The following is a 15,066-nucleotide window of genomic DNA, read 5'->3' on the forward strand; positions in this document are numbered from 1 at the left end:
CCAAAACTCTCCTCTGTGGTGGATTATTGTAGTTATTGGCTGCTCCTTCAGCTCCATTTGGTGGATTTGTTAGATGTTCCTCCATATCCTGGAACTCTTCTTCCGATTCCTCTTCTCCAACAATGTTTTTCCCTCTTTCAGCTCTTCTTAATCTTCTGAGGGTTCTTTCGTCTTGTTCACAAAAAGTGGGTGTAACTCTCCTTGTACCTGACATACAACCAAAGCATAAAAATCACACACCAGAAAGACAATAACACTTCAATCCATGGCTGAAGTGAAATGTTAGTTAGCTTAAGCAAAAATTCAAACAGTTAGTGGGTTAGTAAAAAGTTAAAGAAACGGAAAAGAAAAAGTGCTTGATCTAGATCTCCACTTCACTTAATCATTGTCAATCTATTTCAATTCCCGACAACGGCGCCAAAAACATGATGTGTATTTTTGGAAAAAAAAAACAAATTCCAAACACACGAATCTCACCGGCAAGTGTACCGGGTCGCATCAAGTAATAATAACTCACGTGAGTGGGGTCGATCCCACAGGGATTGAAGGATTGAGCAATTTTAGTTTAGTGGTTGATTTAGTCAAGCGAATCAAGATTTAGTTGAGTGATTTGTAATTGACTGAAACTAAATTGCATGAAAATTAAAGGAAGAGGGATATTTGCATGAAATTTAAGAGAACAGAAAATAAAAGTGCTGAATGTTAAAGAACAAGAAATTAAATGGTAGAAACTTAGAATGCAAGAAATGTAAATTGCAGAATCTTAAAGTGCAAGAAATGTAAATGGCTTGAATTATAACGGGAATTGGGAATTGGATTTGCATAAATTAGACAAGGAAAAGTAAATCGCAATAAACAGGGAAGTAAAAGATGAATTTAATTTCAGTAAATCTCAAACAGAAAATGTAAATTGCTTGAAGAAGCGTTCAACAGAGAAATGAAAAGGAAATTTCAGATCTCAGGACTCAAGAGACTAGATAACCAAGTCTAGATCTCAATGCCTTCCTAGATCCAAATTCAGAATTCAATTGCAAGAAAAGTAAAGATCAAGCAGTAGAAGAAAGGAATGCAAATATAGATTTCTCAAAAAGTGCAGTAAATGAAACAGAGAGATCTCAGGGTGAGATTGAAACAGAATTCCTTTAATTCTCTAACACCCAAGATTCAAGACGAGTGTAAATGAAACTGAAAATAAGAAAACTAAGAGGAAGAGAATTCAAATCTCAAAATAACTCCTAACCAAAAGCTCTCCCAAAATCACTTAGTAAAAACTAAAATGGAAAAGCTCCCTAAAAACTTAAATTCTAAGCTATTTATACACTCTCTTCAAATGATCTTCAAGCCTTGAATTGGGCCTTTGCTCTTGATGGAATTGGGTTGACAAAAGCCTCTGTTGATTGCTCTTGGAGTTGGAGAGAAACCCACTTGTGAACCGGGCCATGAACCAGAAAAGCTTGAGTAAAAGTTTGAGTCAAACTTTTACTCAAGCTTTTCATATCAGCTAGCCTCCCTTGCTGTCATCCACGTTAGAGCCAAAGTTTGAGGTCAAACTTTGAGCCAAACGTGGATCCCTCTTGCATACCTCTTGGGGTGCTACTTTGTCCTCTTGTTAACGTTGACAATTTTATGCCCACTATAGACTATTATATATGGTTGGAAAGCTCTGAATGTCACCTTTCTAACCCAATTGAAATCACCTCAATTGGACATCTACAACTCAAGTTATTCTTGTTGGAAGTATACCCCTTCAGGCTGTTGTGGCGCCAACGTTTGCCTAAAAGCTTGAGGTCAAACGTTGGCGCAAGCTTTTGCTCCCTCCAGGGTGTGTTTGTTGTGGCGCCAATGTTTGCCTAAAAGCTTGAGGTCAAATGTTGGCGTAAGCTTTTGCTCTTCTCCAGGGTGTATTTGTTGTGGCGCCAACGTTTGCCTAAAAGCTTGAGGTCAAATGTTGGCGCAAGCTTTTGCTCCATCCAGGGTGAATTCAACTCTTCCAAAAGTTTGAGCTAAAGTTTGAGGCAAGCTTTTGCTCAAGCTTTTTGTTCTCTCTTGCTCCTTGCCATTTCTTCTTTCTTCAACCTTCTTCAAAGCTCTTTTCACCTATCATCAATCAACCAAGCACATCAAAGCTATGCTCAAAATCATGAGATTGTTATTCTTTCATAATATATTACAATTATAGCACAACATCTCATGAAATTACATTAATTTATCCATGGTTGATTGAATCAAAGGAAACATGAAATTCTACCCAATTGGCTTACTTATGGCTCAAGAAAGTGCATAAATTCAATTGAAAACAAAAGAAAAAGACTAGTGAAACTAGGCTAAGATGACTTGTCATCAACATGGTAATTTAATTATTTTGATTTCACATGAGCATGCTTCCTAAATTTTCAAATAACTCATTCTTTTTAAATTCCTACTTTGTTTCTATCATCCCATGTTCCCATAAAATTCCCCACACTTAAATAATACACAATTTCTACCTTAAGCTAACCAAGGATTCAACTTGGGATTTTTATTTTGTTTTTCTGCTTAAGGCTAGTAATGTGGTTTATAGAACAAGAGGGGATTAAAAAGCTCAAGGGGGCTAACAAGGGTGATGTAAAAGGTAGGCTTATTTGGGATAAGTCAGCTAATAACAAATAATGGCCTCAATCATATGCAAGCATGTAAATATATTAAATATTGGACATATAGAATGGAACAAAATAAAGATCACAATCATGGAGAAGTGAACACACAAGAATAAATATTATGGTTAAATAATGTAACCATAAATAAGCTCAAAATCTCACAGGTTGTGTGTTCTTTGGCTCAAAAATCATGTTCCAAATACAACTTCAAACAAGTTTTAACATAAAATTTTTTTTTCAATTTAATTTAGTGAAATTTTTCAAAGATAAGGTCTTAAAAGAATTTTATTACTTTAACCAAATAGTAACTAGATGCATAAAATCAAACAAATATGCAAATACAACAACTAATTTAACAAAGAAAATTAAACATTGATGCCAAAATATGAAGTGACTAACCCATGGAAGTCGGTATCGACCTCCCCACACTTAAAGATTGCACCGTCCTCGGTGCATGCTAAGATGTGCAGGTGGACGGGCTATTCCAACTGGCGCTTTTCTCCGAAGATTTTGCAGATGGACTTGTCTGTCTCCCCATGTAAACGTCTTCCGGTTCTCTTCCTGGTGGCCATCCTGAAAGAAAAAGGGAAGAAAGGTAACCCAATAATAAAGATAAGAAAATAAATGAAGTATGGTTGGGTTAATGCCAAATGATAAGGGTCTCATTTACATAGAAGCTTCAACATGTACGTGAGAAAACAATATAAGCACATGGCATACTAGTGGTGCAAAATTTGCAACAAAGGAGAGAAAAATATGGGTAATGCAAGATAGTATAAGTTCATATCAATGCAAGAGAAGTACAAGTATCATAAAAGATTAGCATTGATTTAAATAATGTTATCCAATCAGAAGAAAACAAGTCATAAGCACTAAGATAATACCAGAAAAGATATAACAGTTGAATAAGAACATTTGAACACCAATGGTAAAATAATAAATTTAGAAAAGAAAATAAAAATATACAAAATTAAAATGCAATGAATGAAAGTATGCAAATAAATAAAATAAAAGATAAGAAGAATGAGAATGGAAAGAAATAAAGTAAGAAAGAAAAAAGAAAGAAGAAAAGATAGAAGAAATTAGGATTGGGGAAGAAAAGATAAGATAATTGGCTGATCTGGATAAGCTGTGCGGCGCAAGCGACGCGGACGCGGACGCGTGGGGGACGCGGTCGCGCGACTTGCGCTTAAATTAATCGACGCGGTCGCGTCGGACACGCAGACGCGTGACGCATTTTAGGCTAATGGTGCGAGGGCAGCCTCGCGTTCGCACAACTCTCTGTTCAAAATCATTAATTGCCAAATATTGGGTGACGCGATCGCGTGGGGCATGCGATCACGTGAGTGGTCAATTATTGGGATGTGACGCGGACGCGTGAGCCATGCGTCCGCGTGGTAAGGCTAGGCGTTTAGCAGTTCCCCAGCAACGGTGCCATTTTGACGTTAGGTTTTTTGCCAGTAAAGAATTTCATAAAAACAGTTGCGTTGTAGATATAGTCTCTAAACCAACAAAAATCCCTTCGTACAAACGTTTGGTTGTCACAAGTAACAAACCCCTTAAAAATTGTTAACCGAGTATTCAAACCTCGGGTCGTCTTCTCAAGGAACTGCAAGGAAGTATGTTCTTATTATTGGCTATAAAGGTTGTAATCGGGGTTTAGAAGGTGAGAAGCAAGTGATTTGAATGACAAGTAAAGTAAATGGCAATTAAAATAAATAAATATTGTAAAGCAACTTTTGGCAAGGTAAGAGAAATTAGAAGTCCAACTTAGTTATCTCTCTCAACAATAATGAAAGTCGAATCTAAATTCCACTTAGTTAACCCTTACTAAAGCAAAAGAAAGTCAAGGGACTAATTAGTTTGACCTTCGAATCCTATTTATTTCCTAAGAAAAAGTTGGAATTATTGAAGTTCAGTTTAATTAGCAAGATAACGATTATCAATTATGCTGAGGTTGATAACTGTTGAGTTACTTATTTCTTAACCAGGACCAAAAGGGAAAAAAGTAAATTGCTGGAATAAAATATCTTCAGATCGGAAAAAATGATAACATAAATTAAAAAGAGCAATCATAAACTGAAAATACCTCAAATATCATTAATTCAAATAATAATCTGTAACATGGAATAATTCATAAATTCAATTATAAAAGTAAATAATCAACTCAAGTGCTGGAATAATTAAAAGTGAAAGGGAAGCTAAAACAAAGAAACATTAAACTTGGATCGAGAGTCACTCTTACAAACAAAGAGAAGTCCTAAATCCTAAGAGAGAGAGGAGAGAACCTCTCTCAAGACTAAATCTAAACCATGGGAAGTAAAAATTGGCGAGCTCCCTCTGAATGGATGCATTCCCTCACTTTATAGCCTCTAATCTGTGTTTTTCGGGCCGAAAACTGGGTCAAAAACAGCCCAAAAATCGCCCCCTGCGTATTCTGGTATGTTTAGGTCGCGGACAAGTGACGCGGAGGCGTCGTCCACGCGGCCACGCGGATTGAAGTTCGCAGATGCGACGCGTTCGCGTGGATCACGCGTTCGCGTGGATCACGCGTTCGCGTGGATCACGCGTTCGCGTCATCTAGCGTCAGAGAAACTATGGCATATTATATATCAAATCGAAGCTCCGGACGTTAGCTTTCCAATGCAACTGGAACCGCGTCATTTGGACCTTTGTAGCTAAAGTTATAGCTGTTTGAGTGCGAAGAGGTCAGGCTGGACAGCTTAGAAATTTCTCCAACTTATTGTATTCCTTCCACTTTTGCATGCTTCCTTTCCATCCTCTGAACCATTCCTACCCTGTAATCTCTGAGAACACTTAACACACATAGCAAGGCATCTAATGGTAATAGGAGAGGATTAATAATAAGTAAATATAAGATCAAAGAAGCATGTTTTCAATCATAGCACAAAATCAGGAAGGAAATATAAAACCATGCAAATATTATGAATAAGTGTGTAAAGAGTTGATGAAATCCACTCAATTGAGCACAGGATAAACCATAAAATAGTGGTTTATCAACCTCCCCACACTTAAACACTAGCATGTCCTCATGCTAAGCTCAAGAGAAGCTATAAAGATAAAGAGGAATGGTAGGATGTATGAAATGCAATCCTATCTATATGAATGCAACTACATGCAAAATGTTTCTACCTACCTGGTTTAAAAGTAAACAAGTTCTCCAAGACAAATACAAACCAATTTCCACTAATTCAAATCGTACAATAAAAAGCAAGTAAACTTGTAAGAAGACAGCTCATGAAAGCAGGGAACATAGAATTAAGCACTGAACCCTTACTGGTAGTGTATATCACTCTAGTCTCTCAAGTGTCTAGGGTCAATCACTGTACTCTTCTCTAGTCATGCTTTCTAAAACTTTGTTCTTCATCTAACCAATCAACAAATATGTAATGTACCAATGCAAACATCATGAGGTCTTTTCAGGGTTGTAATGGGGCTGAGGTAAAGGTAAAGGATATATGTATGGCCAAGTGAGCTATAATATGAATCTTTAATTATCCTAAGCTCTCACCTAATATACATATACTCTATATACTTTTAAATTCATGCCTAGCTACCCATAATTCCCACTTTTGTATGATTCCCATACTCATGTACCAAAATTTTGATATTTCTTTACTTTTATCACATGTGCATTGATCTTTTTATTAACTTAGCATTGGGGTAATTTTGTCCCCTTATTTATTTACTTATTTATTGAATATTTTTGGATTTTTTTCTCTTTTTTTTTTGTAGAGAAATAAACATAACTTATCAATGCACATGGATTTTCTATTATTTTTCTATTTTGGTTTTTCATGAGTAGGTTCCCAAATTCCCAATATTCAAATAAATTAGAAACATGTTACATTCCCTTATTAACCCATGTTCCCATAATTTCCCCACACTTAGTTGTTACACAATCAATATCTTAAGCTAACCAAAGATTCAATTGGGATAATTAATTTGTTTTCCGCTTAAGGCTAGTGATGTGGAAAAGTATAGAACAAATGGGGATTGAAAGGCTCAAGGTGGCTGACAAGGATGATGTAAAAGGTAGGCTTATTTGGGATAAGTGAGCTAATAACAAGTAATGGCCTCAATCATATGCAAGCATATAAATACACTAAATAATGAACATATAGAATGGAACAAAGCAAAGATTACAATTATAGAGAAGAAAACACACAAGAATAAAATATTTATGGTTAAATAATGTAACCATGTAAATAAGCTCAAAATCTCACAGGTTGTGTGTTCTTTGGCTCAAAAACCATGTTCCAAATACAACTTCAAACAAGTTTTAACACAAAAATTCTTTTTTTTTCAATTTAAATTAGTGAAAATTTTCAAAGATAGGGTCTTAAGAGAATTTTATTACTTTAACCAAGTAGTAACTAAATGCATAAAATCAAACAAATATGCAAATGCAATAACTAATTTAACAAAGAAAATTTAAACATTGGTGTTGAAACAGAAAGGTACTAACCAATGGAGATCGGTATCGACCTCCCCATACTTAAAGATTGCACCGTCCTCAGTGCATGCTGAGATGTGCGGTGGATGGGCTGCTACAACTGATGCTTTTCTCCAAAGATTGTGCAGATGGACTTGTCTTATCTCCCATGTAAACGTCTTCCAGTTCCCTTCCGAATGGCCATCCTGAAAGAAAAAGGGAAGAAAGGTAACCCAGTAATAAAGATAAGAAAATAAATGAAGGATGGGTGGGTTAATGCCAAATGATAAGGGTCTCATTTACATGGAAGCTTTAACATGTACGTGAGAAAATAATAGAAGCCATGACATACCAGTGGTGCAAGATTTGAAACATAGGGGAGGAGAGTGTGGATAATGAAAGACAGTATAAGCTCATGTCAATGCAAAAAGGAATACAAATATCATAAAAGAATAGCATTGATTTAAATAATATTACCCAACAGTGTAAACAAGTCACTAAGAACCAAATAATACCAGAAAAATTGCAACAGTTAAATAAGAAAATCAACACCAAAGGAAAAATAATAAATGTAGAAAAGAAAAGAAAAAAATATGCACAAAATTAAAATGCAATGAATGAAATATGCAAATAAAATAAGTAAAATAAAATAAAAGATAAGAAGAATGAGAAGGGAAAGAAGGGAAGAAGAGGTAAGTAAGAAAGGAGGGAGGAAAAATTAGGATTGGGGTAGAAAAGATAAGATATTTGGCAAATTAGGATAAGCTGTGCGGCGCAAGCGACGCGGACGCGTGGGGCACGCGGTCGCGTGACTTGCACTTTAAGTTAATCGACGCGGTAGCGTCGGTCACGCGGTCGCGTGACACGTTTTATGCTGCTAGCGCGAGGGTAGCCTCGCGCTCGCACAACTCTCTGTTCAAAATTATATTAGTGCCAAATTTTGGGTGACGTGATCGCATGGGGCATGCGATCGCGTGAGTGGCCACTTAGTAGGATGTGACGCGGCCGCGTGGGGCACACGGTCGCATGAGATGGACTGCGCGTCCAGCGCCAGTCTAGCACCACTCTAGCACAACTTTCTGCTATGCACCATTATTACGTCGAAATCCTGGTCACGCGGCCGCGTGGGGCACGCGGTCACGTGGGAGGCCATTATTCCCATATGACGCGGTCGCGTGAGCGACGCGATCACGTGGGACGATTTGTGCCATTGGCACGCCTCCAGCCCTGCTCCTGTGTAACTCTCTGTTCATATTCTTTTCTTCCCAACGCACTAGTGACGCTGCCGCGTCGCGTGCATTTTTTTTTTATATATGCAGAATGCGGAATGCAATATGCAGAATGCAGTGCTTAATCTGAATGCTATGCATGATTCCAGGTTCAATAAAATAAAACAAAATTCAAAAACAAACAAAACTAAATAAAATTAAAATTGCAAAAGGAACGATCATACCATGGTGGGTTGTCTCCCACCTAGTACTTTTAGTTAAAGTCCTTAAGTTGGACATTAGATGAGCTTCCTGTTATGGTGGCTTGTGTTTAAATTCATCCAGAAATCTCCACCAATGCTTGGAATGCCAATAGCCTCCGGGGGTCTCAAACTAGGCATGTAAAGCTTCTGAACAGCTTCAAACAGAGTCTCAGGCTCCTAGGGTGACGAATGTCAAAATAGAATCCATGATCCCAAGCCTTGTCTTTAAATCCGCCTCCGTCTTGATCTACATGTCTCCATCCGGGCGGTTTAAAGAGTAGAATCTCACCATGGTGACCAAACGTTCTCTGTGATCCATGCAATTGAGCATGATACCAATCCGTGTACTTCGAGGTGAAGCGTGGAACCTTATTGAACCTTGTGCACCAACTCTGAGTACGAGCCATTTCCCTCTTACTCTTAAAGCCGCAAAGAGCTCTAAGCTGGCCATCTGTTTCAAGCAAACCATATTCAAGTGAATAAGTAAAGTTATAGGTTAAGGATTGTACCCACTTGAAGCTTGTATTAGGTGGTAATGGCCTTGGGATAGGTGTTTCCGGTGGTTCTGTAAGTTCTACTCCCTTGTGCTCTTCTGTGAATTCCTCCAATTCCTTGCAAGGTTCTACAATTGTATCTGTGTCCTGATCAAAGTCTTCTATGTCTTCCTCATCACTTGAGTCATAGATTGGAGGTTGAGAGAAATCTACCTCCACATCGTTTTCATATTCACTTGGGGAAGATTCTTCGACCTCAGAGAATTCACTTGCGGATGCCAGTTCATTACTAAGAGAATTTGACTTGTGACTATCATCATCAAGGGAATTTTTGTTCTGGGTTATTCCGTCTGATTCTTCATAAACAACTTTCCTTGGAGATTGTACAATATCCTCCTTAGCATCAACTGTAGCGTCCTTGACGGAGTTCTCCCCAGTTCTGGATTCCCATGGAGGTTCAGCATCTCCTAGATCTTCAACCAACTCTTCTTCGTGAACAATGACAGCTTCTTCTACTTGTTCTAGTACGAATTCATTCTCTGTCTTGTCCACTGGAGTTTCTGGTATCTCCTTCATGCTACGCTCTTCGGTAGACTATTCACATGGGGCTGTGGCTGATCCTTGTGTATTTGAGCGCCTAGAAACCCATTGAATTACTACTTGCTCCAGTTGTCGAATGGTTGTTTGAAGTTTATTTACTGTTTCCTTTAGGCGAACCTCTGCTTCTTGGGTTGCCGGATTTGGACATGATACATAGGAAAGTGGTGGTGATTGGAAGTGATTGGATTGGTACTGGGGTAAGGAGGGATCATATGGTGGCGAATGGTAAAGAGAAGCTTGTGAGTGTGGTGGTTCGAGGTTATGTTGAAAGGATGGTTTATATGCACGGGGTGGGGCTTGTTGGTAGTTACAAGGTTGTCCACCATATCTTTCAGCTGGGTATGCATTGTAGAATGGTCCTTGTCCATGATATCTCAGAGGGTGTTGTTGCCTAAAGGGTTGATTAGATCCTCTTGGCTCCATCCATCCTTGATTGGTCTGACCTTGATAAATATTCCTGCTATAACTTCTATTTCCTTCAATAAAGATAGAACCAAACTCAAAGCGAGAGGGGTGAGAATTCATGGTAGCAAATGAAAAATAAAAAGGAAAAACAGAAATAAATAAATAAGTAAAAGAAAAATATTTACAATAACCAATAATAAGGCACACGTTAGCAGTTCCCCGGCAACGGCGCCATTTTGACGTTAGGATTTTTGCCAGTAAAGAATTTCATAAAAACAGTTGCGTTGTAGATATAGTCTCTAAACCAACAAAAATCCCTTCGTACAAATGTTTGGTTGTCACAAGTAACAAACCCCTTAAAAATTGTTAACCGAGTATTCAAACCTCGGGTCGTCTTCTCAAGGAACTGCAAGGAAGTATGTTCTTATTATTGGCTATAAAGGTTGTAATCGGGGTTTAGAAGGTGAGAAGCAAGTGATTTGAATGACAACTAAGTAAATGGCAATTAAAATAAATAAATACTGTAAAGCAACTTTTGGCAAGGTAAGAGAAATTAGAAGTCCAACTTAGTTATCTCTCTCAACAATAATGAAAGTTGAATCTAAATTCCACTTAGTTAACCCTTACTAAAGCAAAGGAAAGTCAAGGGACTAATTAGTTTGACCTTCGAATCCTATTTATTTCCTAAGAAAAAGTTGGGATTATTGAAGTTCAGTTTAATTAGCAAGATAACGATTATCAATTATGCTGAGGTTGATAACTGTTAAGTTACTGATTTCTTAACCAGGACCAAAAGGGAAAAAAGTAAATTGCTACAATAAAATATCTTCAGATCGGAAACAATGATAACATAAATTAGAAAGAGCAATCATAAACTGAAAATACTTCAAATATCATTAATTCAAATTAATAATCTGTAACATGGAATAATTCATAAATTCAATTATAAAAGTAAATAATCAACTCAAGTGCTGGAATAATTAAAAGTGAAAGGGAAGCTAAAACAAAGAAACATTAAACCTGGATCGAGAGTCACTCTTACAAATTAAGAGAAGTCCTAAATCCTAAGAGAGAGAGGAGAGAACCTCTCTCAAGACTAAATCTAAACCATGGGAAGTAAAAATTGGCGAGCTCCCTCTGAATGGATGCATTTTCTCACTTTATAGCCTCTAATCTGTGTTTTCCGGGCCAAAAACTGGGTCAAAAATAGCCCAGAAATCGCCCCATTCGTATTCTGGTATGCTCAGGTCGCGGACAAGTGACGCGGAGGCGTCGTCCACGCGGCCGTGCGGATTGAAATTCGCAGATGCGATGCGTTCGCGTGGATCACGTGTTCGCGTCGCCTAGCATCTGAGCAACTATGCAATATTATATATCAAATCGAAGCCCCGGACGTTAGCTTTCCAATGCAACTGGAACCGCGTCATTTGGACTTCTATAGCTAACGTTATAACCGTTTGAGTGTGAAGAGGTCAGGCTGGACAGCTTAGCAATTTCTCCAACTTATTGTATTCCTTCCACTTTTGCTTGCTTCCTTTCCATCCTCTGAACCATTCCTGCCCTGTAATCTCTGAGAACACTTAACACACATATCAAGGCATCTAATGGTAATAGGAGAGGATTAATAATAAGTAAATATAAGATCAAAGAAGCATATTTTCAATCATAGCACAAAATCAGGAAGGAAATATAAAACCATGCAAATATTATGAATAAGTGTGTAAAGAGTTGATGAAATCCACTCAATTGAGCACAAGATAAACCATAAAATAGTGGTGAGCTCAATTTAGTTAAAGTCCTTAAGTTGGACATTTGGTGAGCTCCCTGTTATGGTGGCTTGTGCTTGAACTCATCCAGGAATCTCCACCAATGTTTGTATCTCCAGTAACCTCTAGGGTCCCAAACTAGGCATGTAAAGCCCTTAAGAAGCTTCAAATAGATTCTTAGGCTCCCGGGGTGACAAATGTCAGAGCAGATTCCAGGATCCCAAATCTTGCTTTTACACCCATTTTTGTCGAGATCTGTATTTTTCCATCCGGGTGATAAGTAATTTGAATTCCCACTAAAGCGGCCAAACAACTTCCTAGACCCATTCAGTTGAGCTTTACACCAACCTTTGCGCTTAAACTTAAAGCTTCCAACCATAATGAACCTTGCAGGACAATTCTTACCACTGACTATCTTCCTCTGACTCTTTATGCCACAAAGAGCTCTAAGTTGACCATCCGTCTCCAGTAGCCCGTATTCAAGTGGAATTAGAAAGCTAAGGGATATAAATTTTACCCACTTGAATGTTGTGAAGGATGATGGCAACTTAGGGGAAGGGGTCTCCAATAACTTTGGCAAGGTGATTTCAAGCTCCATTCCCTTGTGCTCTTTGACAACTTCCACCTCTTTGCAAACTTCTTTAATTTCAACCTCTTCCTCTTGGTAGCTTTCTTCCAATTCAATCTCTTCTTCATTACTTACCAAGGGCATAGGAGGTTGTGCTTCTTCTTCTTGAATCTCCATCTCTTGATCAACCTCTACAAAGTCTTCAATCATGATCTGCCTTGGAGGTTGTACGCTCTCCTCAACATCAAACACCGTGGAAGGAGGCTCTGTGACTGGACTTTTCAATAGAGGTACAGCATCCCTTAAGTCTGCAACCACTTCTTCCTTTTGAATAATTGCTGCTTTGTCTAGTTGTTTAAGTATAAAATCGTACTCATCCTCGATGATTTTCTTTCCATGACAACTCCTTTCAACTACTCCTTCATCTTCAAGGGTCTTTCCTACCTTTACCCGTAGGGCCTCCTCTAGCTCCTTATGAAGTATGGATTCGCGAAGATGATTCCTTCTTTCCTGTTCCATATCAATAGCATAATTGGGATCATCTTGCTCTTGGATTAATGGATGTCGGTGCTCTCCCATGGAGGGTGGTGATGGGATGAAAAGATCATTATGTGGTTGAAAAGGAAGTGCACTAGAGCTTGAGGTTGAATATTGGAGGTAGAGGGTTGGTTCATGCGGGATAAAAGATTTTAGAGTGTAGAGGTGAGACCAATGATGTTAGAGATGAGTGTATTGTTATCCAATAGAGGTTGGGGTGGATCTATGTATGGCTCATTCGGTTCATAGGGTGGTTGGTATGGTGGATGTGGGTTAGGGTCATATGGAGGTGTTTGGTGGTAAGGGGCTTGTGAGTATGGTGGTCCAGAGTTATTTTGAGGAGACGGTTCATAAGCATATGGTGGTGGTTGTTGATAGTCCATTGGAGGTGGTTGTTGCCATGAGGGTTGATCAAATCCTTGTGGCTCCTCCCATCTTTGATTGTTCCAACCTTGATGCCTGTTCCTGTTATAGCTTCCATTCCTTTCAACATTATTAGAACCAAACTCAAAGCGAGAGGGGTGAGAATTCATAGTAAATAATAAAAATTAAAAATAAAAACAAATAAACAAGCAAAAGAAAATAAAATAAAATAAATAAGAGAAAAGATTTGAAATTTGAAATTTGAATTTTAAAATTTGAAATTTGAATTTGAAATAAGATAAGATAAGAATATTGAAAAAGATATGATTTTTTTTTTTGAAAAAATTTGAATTTTGAAATTTAAAACTAAGATAAGATAAGATAAAAAATTTTAAAATAAAAATCTGAATTTTTTTTTTCGAAAATAAATCAATTTAAAAGCAAAATATTTACAATAACCAATAATAAGGCACACGTTTGCAATTCCCCGGCAACGGCGCCATTTTGATGAGAGAACTTTTGCGTGGTCTAGAAATTCGCAGATAAATCCTCGTTGCAAGTATAGTTTCTAAACCAACAAAAGTCCTTTCATACAAACGTTTTGGTTGTCACAAGTAACAAACCCCTTTAAAATTGATAACCGAGTATTTAAACCTCGGGTCGTCTTCTCAAGGAATTGCAGGGAGGTATGTTCTTATTATTGGTTGTGAAGATTGTAAATTGGGATTTTGAAAGTAGGGAGCAAGTAATTTAAATTGCAATTGAAATAAGTAAAAGACTGTAAAATAAGTAAATAACTGTAAAATAAACTTTTGGCAAGGTATGAGAAATTAGAAGTCATATCCTAGTTATCCTTATCAATGATGATGAAGATTGAATCTTAATTCTACTTAGTTAGCCATTACTTAAAGTAAAGTAAGGTCAAGTGTCTAATTAGTCTGATCTTCAAATCCTAGTTAATCCCTAAGGAAAGATTAGGATTATTGAAGTTCAATTCAATTAGTGAAGATAACAATTATCAATCATGTTGAGTTTGATAACTCCTGAGTTACTGATTTTTTAACCAAGACCAAAAGGGGAAAAGTAAATCTACTTGAATAAAAATGACTTCAGATGGGACGTAACAGTAACATAAATTAAAGAGAGCAATCATAAGTCTGAAATACCTCAAAATATATTAAATAGAAAATCAATCTAAATATAAAGAGTCATAAACAAAATTGAGAAAATAAATAAAAAGAATATTAAACCTGGAAATTGAGAAGATATAATCCTAAATCCTTTAAGAGGAATCCTAATCCTAAATCCTAAGAGAGATGAGAGAACCTCTCCCTCTAAAAACTACATCTAAATTATGAGAAGCGAATTATGAGAGCATGATTATGAATTGATGCATTCCCCCACTTTATAGCCTCTAATCTGTGTGTTCTAGGCTGAAAACTGGGTCAAAAGCAGCCCAGAAATTTTTCCTTGCGATTTCTGTTACGTTCAGGTCGCGGGCAAGTGACGCGGAGGCGTCGTCCACGCGTCCGCGCGGATTGAAGTTCGCAGATGCGACGCGGGCGCGTCATTCACGTGTTCGCGTCTCCTAACATCAGGGCAGCTATGGCAAATTATATATCAAATCGAAGCGCCGGACGTTAGCTTTCCAACGCAACTAGAACTGCGTCGTTTGGACTTTTGTAGCTAAAGTTATAGCCGCTTGAGTGCGAAGAGGTCAGGCTGGACAGCTTAGCAGTTTCTCCAACTTCTTGTATTCCTTCCACTTTT

This window comes from Arachis hypogaea, chromosome 13 (genome assembly GCF_003086295.3).
Source record: "Arachis hypogaea cultivar Tifrunner chromosome 13, arahy.Tifrunner.gnm2.J5K5, whole genome shotgun sequence".
Lineage (NCBI taxonomy): Eukaryota > Viridiplantae > Streptophyta > Magnoliopsida > Fabales > Fabaceae > Arachis > Arachis hypogaea.